This window comes from Corvus kubaryi, unplaced genomic scaffold, assembly GCF_017639235.1.
Source record: "Corvus kubaryi isolate FWS band 111438036 unplaced genomic scaffold, C.kubaryi_AGA036_p1.0 37361, whole genome shotgun sequence".
NCBI classification, from domain to species: Eukaryota; Metazoa; Chordata; class Aves; order Passeriformes; family Corvidae; genus Corvus; species Corvus kubaryi.
In genome coordinates this window covers 4,011,961-4,018,049 of record NW_024581118.1, presented here as the reverse complement: position 1 = coordinate 4,018,049, position 6,089 = coordinate 4,011,961, and the positions used below count along the sequence as shown (strand labels likewise).

At 53.0% G+C, this 6,089-nt stretch overlaps 1 long non-coding RNA gene across 11 annotated transcripts in view; it reads left to right on the top strand.

Moving 5' to 3' along the window:
- Positions 1–775: 775 nt before the first annotated feature.
- LOC121667344 overlaps positions 776–6,089 on the top strand; it is a 94,096-nt gene continuing 88,782 nt past the window's right edge. For 10 of the 11 annotated variants that reach the window (XR_006017030.1, XR_006017031.1, XR_006017025.1 and 7 more), the window contains exon 1: positions 815–1,314. This is a non-coding gene — a long non-coding RNA (uncharacterized LOC121667344). The other variant, XR_006017024.1, reaches the window with a different exon arrangement.

The window sequence follows — 6,089 nt, the reverse complement described above, 5'->3', positions numbered from 1 at the left end:
TGTTGCCCTCTGCTGGGCTCCAGGGTCGGGGTTTTAAACTCAGGATTAAACAGGGGTGGGAGTGGAGCATTAAGGTGTCAGGTTTGGGGTTGTAAAGTCAGTAATGAATAGAGGTAGGGGTGGAATATTAAGGTGTCAGGTTTGGGGTTGTAAAGTCAGTAGTGAATAGGGGTAGGGGTGGAATATTAAAGCGTCAGGTTTGGGGTTGTAAAGTCAGTAATGAATAGGGGTAGGGGTGGAATATTGGGGTGTCTGGGGAAGGTGGGGGGGTGGGGGCAATGGAAAAGAAAAAGCGTCCGGGGGAGAGTAGTCTGAATTGGGTTATGGGGCGCTGCCCCACCTCACCCATTGGACTCAGCGCGCCGGCCGTGAGTCTGTCTCAAAGCGCCGCGGGGCCACGAGCATCCGCCGGGGTCCGCGGGGGAACCGCCGCGGCTTCTCCTGCCCGGGCCGGCCCGCGCGGCGCCCCCCCTTGCTGGTGGCTCACTCGCCCGTCGCGGGCGGGGCCCTGCTGGGGCCGCGGGCGGCCCTTCCCTCAGACCTTCCCCGAGGCGGGCCGCGGGTGACGCGCACCCCGTGCGTGGCCTCGGCAGTGAGCTTCCCCCGGACGCCTGCGAATGCGCCCCGGCCGCTATATACGGCCTCGCTAGGGCTGCTGCTTTTAGCTCACGGTGAGAAGCGGCGCTACCCAGCGTGCACTGCGCTATATGCAGATCAGAAGCCGCCCATTGGTCGGGAGAGGGGCTGGGGGCGTGTCCCCCGTGTGAAGGGTAAAGCGCGGCCGCCCGGCCTGGGGTAGGAGGTGTGGCTGCGGCCGCTCGCGGCGCCGGTGCGGTGATACCTGCCCGTGGCAAGCCGAGGGGTCTCGATCTAGATCTGAAGGACTGAGGGGCTAAAACTTGCCTGTGACGGGCTGTGGGATGGGGAGCCCCCCACTCGTGGCGGACTGTAGGGTTCGGGCCTGTGCGCCCAATCTGGGGTCCAAGCCCTGTTGGTGGCAGGCTGTGGGGCTGGACTGGGGACGGGCTCTGGGGCCGAGTCCAGGCTGCCCTGGGCAGCTCCAGGGAGGTGCTGTGGGGGCCCGCGGTAGTGGTGAGTGTGTGGATGGCTTTAAACACGCCCGCCCCCCCCCCCCCACAGTTCAGGGACTGATGGCTTTTAATAATACCAGGGTATCACGGCCGACACAAACTCAGGGCACCTGCCTGGGCAGATACAGGTGTCCTCACCTGGCTGTCCCTTCCTCCAGGGCTGCTCGGCTCCCAGGACGGCAGAGCTGGAAGTGACTGGCCGAGCCCAGGATGCTGCACTGGGGTGAGTCTGGCTGACTGCAGCACACAATTCCAGCGGGTTTCCTGAGGATGGGCTCCTAATTCTGAGATGTTTCTGCCTTTGTGCGTGCAGGGGGAGGGACACCCACGTTGCTGGACGTCCTCACAGCCCTGTGTGCATCCACACACCTTTTAAGTCCCTCAGGCCCAGCTGCAGGACGCTTTGGGCAGCTCTTTGGGGGGGGTCACTATGTTGCTTTTTGGCCTGGCAGAGGCTTTTTGCTGCCCCACAGTCGGGGCTTAAAGGGGTGTGAGTGTGCAAATCTCTCACCTCAGGCATTAGACATCTTGCTCTTCTAAGACTGAACATGGTCTATCATGTTACTCAGGCAATTTCGTTTTCAGAGGAAAATGATAAATACAGGGGACTTCTTGCTTGTGGAAGTTGCAGATCTGGCAAATAATTTTAGAAATAAATCCTGTGATTTTAGGATTGCTCCCCAGATTTTTGGTTTCTGACTCTACACTTCGTCCCCCTGAGGTTGTAAGGCGTCAAATAGCAAAACTTTTCTGAAGCAGAGTGTGCTGCAAATCCCCTTAGACTCAGTGTGCAGCCATGTGCATGGGGTACAGGAGGTTCTTTGCTTGCCTGTTGCACTCTTGATACCACGTTTGGAGATCAAGGGTCATGGGAGAGTTCAGAGGCTGAATCAGCCTTACCTGATGCACCTGAGCTGGGGATCAACATCAGGTAAAGAGCTAAAAAGAAAACCAGTGTGTGGCTTCTTCCACCAGGGAGATTGCTTCATTTTTGGCGAGAGGTGATTTTCCATTAGCTACTTTCTGTACATGGGAATGTGGAGGTAGGGCAGCTGTCTGCTTGGACTGGGAGGGCTGAAGGAACTGAGTTTTCCTGTGGGGTTTTGGTTTTTTCAGAGGTTGGGAATATCCTGGGGAACCTGGGTATGTGGAAAGTTTGCCTGTGAGTTGCTTTCTTGTGGCCTCCCAGTGAACTCCAGGTAAACTGGGACTAAGACTCTCTTTTCCTTCTCCATCCTCTCCTGAGAGCAGTGGGAATGCATTAACCTGATGCTAATCGTTAGCGTGACTGATGGGAGCAATTAGGGTCTGTAATTGAGATCCAGTCTCTGCATGTGGAGTGCTGTAGTGCAGCCTGGGGAAGCTCTCTGCTAAACACCCTGCGCTGTGATGCTTCCAGGAAGCCCTGGGGTGCTCCTAAATGCTACTGCCCTTGGAGGGAGTTGTGTGTGTTCCCTGCACTGGGCTAACTCTACCTGAAACAGCAATTTAATCCAGATTTACAGCCCTGTTTTGCTGCATGTTGCTTCCTCCAACAGCATCCCCATGCTCAGGGTTGCTGAGAGGAGGCACTGCCGTGCCCGCCGTTGCAGTTTGGGCATCTTTGTTTCCAGTCCCATGTGGGTCCCGCTGGGCATGGCAAGGCCACGCTCATTTAGAGCAGTTATTTATTAAAAGAAGGGCTGGGTGATGACCCTGTCTCCCGTCCCTTCAGCTCCTGGTGACATCAGTGATACAACTGGTCTTGCGAGGTCACTCATTTCCCTTCGTTTAATGATCTGCTGGCGAAAACGAGCTTCCCCTGCTCGCCGGAGTGTCACTGGGACATGAATATTGATGAAACCTCGGTGGTCCTGTGGTGCTGTCACAGCATGGAGGGCTCATTTGGAGCCGCCAGGCAGTGCGGGGAACTCTGTGATGGAGCGATAATAAAGTGTGGCTGAACTCTGCTCCGAGGTGCCGCTCGACACTTGGAGCTTGCAGGCTCCTGGTGCAGCAGCAAGAGGCTGGGCTGGCGTTTTCCAAAGCAGGGACACAGCATGGGATCGTGAACAAGGGAGGGATCCATCCCTCAAACATCCACAGGGGTGCTGCAGGTATGGGAGAGTTTGTTGGCTGCAGCTTCAGGTGGCAAATGGTGTGGTTAATGGAACCTAAACATTTTCCGAGGGGGAACTGGGACGAGGGCAGATGCAATGCAATGTCTCTTGAAATGGTCATTTTGGGCTGATGGTATGGAAATCACTATAAGAAATGGGATGTGGCTGTAATAGACATACAAGGGAAGAGCATGATTTTAAATTTGCAGACTTCATTAATCCATGTGAGTCCCTTCCAGCTTCTGCTATCCTGTGTAAAAAGTCAAGGTGACAGCTGAGCCCCTGTAAACAATACCATTTTTTTCTTTGAAAAATAGGATATTTTACATGCTAATTTGGAATATATCACACAGTATGCTGTGCCTTCAACAAGGGTGTATTTAATATATGTGCTTGAATGGCAGAGAGAACCCCAGGTCTTGCTCTGAACCCTTACGTAGCTCCTGCAGTGAGAGTCCAAGGCCAAGATGTATGGGGTAGGTGATTGGTGGCCTTTATTTTCCTAACTGTGGAGAAGGAGCTTCTTCACTCTTGGTGTAATGCAGATCTGACCTGCTTTTGCTTAGAGCAGTATCTTCCCTTCCTGCCTCAGGTGTTCTCTGGCTAGAGAGATTGCAGGAGAGCCCTTCTGCAGGGATTTCTGCTGGACCAAGGCCATAGGATGTTGGCAGTGTCTCGTTTTAGTAATGGACATTAAAAGACACACATTATCCCTCAAAACCTTTGTATACAAGCACCTGTAGGAGCTGCCCCTTGCTGATCAGGTTTTTGCACCATGTTACATTGCTGTGCAGCCCCTTGCTGCACTGGGGGACTGTTCCAAGCATGGCCTTTCTTGCAGGTCCTGCCAGATGTGGCACAACTGAGCTCATTTAGATTTTAAAAAAAGAGTGGATAGTGGCTTGTGTGGTCTCCAAGCCAATGGTCAGTGCCAGCTGTTGTGTCTCAGCAGTGTGGAAAACCTGTAGTAGAAAGGCTACTGGGCTGCCTTTGGAAAGGGTGCACATGGAAACAGATACAGTTGGAGTCGATAGTCTTAGAGGTCTTTTCCAACCTTAATGATTCTAGGATTTGTACTTCCTCATCTTTGCTAGGGCACACTGGAGATTCTCACCCCCCTGAGGAGTTTAGGAAAGACTGACCCATTAAATCCTTTGAGAGCTTGTGGCCATGCACCAGTGTTTCTGGAGCATAATCCTTATGAGTAAGAAGTAGGAGGGGCTGTGAACCCTGAGGGACCTGTGCCACTGCTCTAGGAGATTTAAGGGTCTGAATAGTACCTTGAGGAGTGGATTATATTCATCGCAGCGGGGGGAAGGAAACAAAAAGAAATTATTATGCTTTTGGCAGTGTAGGGTAGAAGCATCACCTTTCCTGACATGTTTGTCTTGAGCAGAGATGGTATCTATCCAGTGGTAAGGATGAAGAGAAGTTCCATGCTGTCTGGTGTTAATTACAAAGGGAAAAACCACACGAAAATCAGATGAAATTGAATCCCACTGCATTTGATATTCCCAGAGTTGAAGGCCTCAGTGCATCTCATTAGTTTAAAACCCCTGATGGAGAGAGCTGAGCTTCGAACGGGAAAATTGATATGACATTGAGACCTGGGAGAGGATTAGTTGCCTGCCTCAGAACTTGTCCAGAGGAGTTGAACATGCAAATGCTCCCAGAGAGCAGCTCCCTGCGAGAAGGATGCTGGCTAATTAAGGCCCCTGGGACCACGCAGTTGCAGCGAGGGAGGGATAAGGTCTGTGTGTCTGAGAAGTCCTTCCGCTGCATTCTCTCTGTGGGGGAAATAATGCCTGGGCAGTACAGATGAGCCCAAAGCTTTGGGTGTGCTTGACTGCTGGTGACAGAGATGTTCTGTTCCACCTCTCAGTGGGATTTGCAGGTGCTGGGTTACAATTGAACTATGCAGGGTACGGCATTCTTGGACTGACAAATTGGCTTATCTGGCAAAGGTGTCTGTGGAAGGTGTGTGGCTGAGACACGAGCCTGGGTTTGGCCCACAGGGTACTTGAGTTTTTGTGGCAGAGAGTTTGGTTCCATTTTGTGACCCTGCAGCAGTGCTGAAGGCCCAAACACACCTGGGTGCTGCAACCCACTGTCTTTAGTGGTATGAAAATTGCAACACCGAGGCAATGTGTATAGAAAGGGGTCACTGCTTTTCTAGTGCTCGAGCTGGTAGGAGGTGTTTGCCGGGGAGTGCAGGCCCTGGGATGTACTGTGCCTGTCAGTTTGTACCTCTGCTTTGGGCCCTGCTGGGTTTCCTGTTCTGATAAAGTGTTCTGTAACAGCTGTGTGCGGAGAGAGGCTGTTTCCCATTTTCTCCTGCAAACCCCAGCTGTGCTATGTGCACTCTTAGGCAAGGTGCTAATGATGGAGAATCCATGACTTGGCAGCACACCGGGGTTTTCAGCTTCTGAAAACAAAATGTGTTGGTGGACTGGCTGTGATCTCTGTGGCAGGTGGAGCTTGCAGACCATACCAGCTTCTGTGCTTCTTGTGTACTCAGAGGGCTGTTTCTAGCTGGGACATTGCAGTCCTCAGGCAGGATTACTGGAGAAGGGCTGGTGGGACCCCCTTCTTCCAGCAGGCGGATGGAGGCTGTGGAAGCCTGCAGGACTCTGGCCATCAGCATGATGCCTCTTTTTTGGACAGAAACTCCTGCCCAAGTAGCCAGGTGGTGACAATCTGTGCATCCCTCTGGCACAGGCTTTCTCAGAGGGAAATCTTGACTCTTGTTGAAGCAGTGACCTGAGGCAGGGATCCTCCTCACCCTTCTGCCTGTGCCTCTCTCTAGCCTGCTTAAAATAAACAGAGCTTCTGATTCTTCACTGGAAGAGCAGCTCCAGGGAGGAGCCCCAGAGGAGAGCACTTGTCCCAGCACAGGGCA